The following is a 1472-nucleotide window of genomic DNA, read 5'->3' on the forward strand; positions in this document are numbered from 1 at the left end:
TGTATCACACACGGCTGGCTTGGATACACATGCTCAGGGGTCTGTATCACACACGGCTGGCTTGGATACACATGCTCAGGGGTCTGTATCACACACGGCTGGCTTGGATACACGGGCTCAGGGGTCTGTATCACACACGGCTGGCTTGGATACACGGGCTCAGGGGTCTGTATCACACGCGGCTGGCTTGGATACACATGCTCAGGGGTCTGTATCACACACGGCTGGCTTGGATACACATGCTCAGGGGTCTGTATCACACACGGCTGGCTTGGATACACATGCTCAGGGGTCTGTATCACACATGGCTGGCTTGGATACACGGGCTCAGGGGTCTGTATCACACACGGTAGGCTTGGATACACGGGCTCAGGGGTCTGTATCACACGCGGCTGGCTTGGATACACGGGCTCAGGGGTCTGTATCACACACGGCTGGCTTGGATACACATGCTCAGGAGTCTGTATCACACACGGCTGGCTTAGATACACATGCTCAGGAGTCTGTATCACACACGGCTGGCTTGGATACACGGGCTCAGGGGTCTGTATCACACACGACTGGCTTGGATACACGGGCTCAGGGGTCTGTATCACACGCGGCTGGCTTGGATACACGGGCTCAGGGGTCTGTATCACACGCGGCTGGCTTGGATACACGGGCTCAGGGGTCTGTATCACACACGGCTGGCTTGGATACACATGCTCAGGGGTCTGTATCACACGCGGCTGGCTTGGATACACGGGCTCAGGGGTCTGTATCACACACGGCTGGCTTGGATACACATGCTCAGGGGTCTGGATCACACGCGGCTGGCTTGGATACACGGGCTCAGGGGTCTGTATCACACACGGCTGGCTTGGATACACCAGATGGAGAGTCTGTATCACATATTAGAGACTTGGATACACATGCTCAGGGGTCTGTATCACACACGGCTGGCTTGGATACACATGCTCAGGGGTCTGGATCACACGCGGCTGGCTTGGATACACCAGATGGAGAGTCTGTATCACATATTAGAGACTTGGATACACATGCTCAGGGGTCTGTATCACACACGGCTGGCTTGGATACACATGCTCAGGGGTCTGTATCACACACGGCTGGCTTGGATACACGGGCTCAGGGGTCTGTATCACACACGGCTGGCTTGGATACACGGGCTCAGGGGTCTGTATCACACACGGCTGGCTTGGATACACATGCTTAGGAGTCTGTATCACACACGGCTGGCTTGGATACACGGGCTCCGGGGTCTGTATCACACACGGCTGGCTTGGATACACATGCTCAGGGGTCTGTATCACACACGGCTGGCTTGGATACACATGCTCAGTGGTCTATCACACACGGCTGGCTTGGATACATATGCTCAGGGGTCTGTATTACACACGGCTGGCTTGGATACACATGCTCAGGGGTCTGTATCACACACTGCTGGCTTGGATACACATGCTCAGGGGTCTGTA

Source organism: Engystomops pustulosus, chromosome 7 (assembly GCF_040894005.1).
Source record: "Engystomops pustulosus chromosome 7, aEngPut4.maternal, whole genome shotgun sequence".
Taxonomy (NCBI): Eukaryota; Metazoa; Chordata; class Amphibia; order Anura; family Leptodactylidae; genus Engystomops; species Engystomops pustulosus.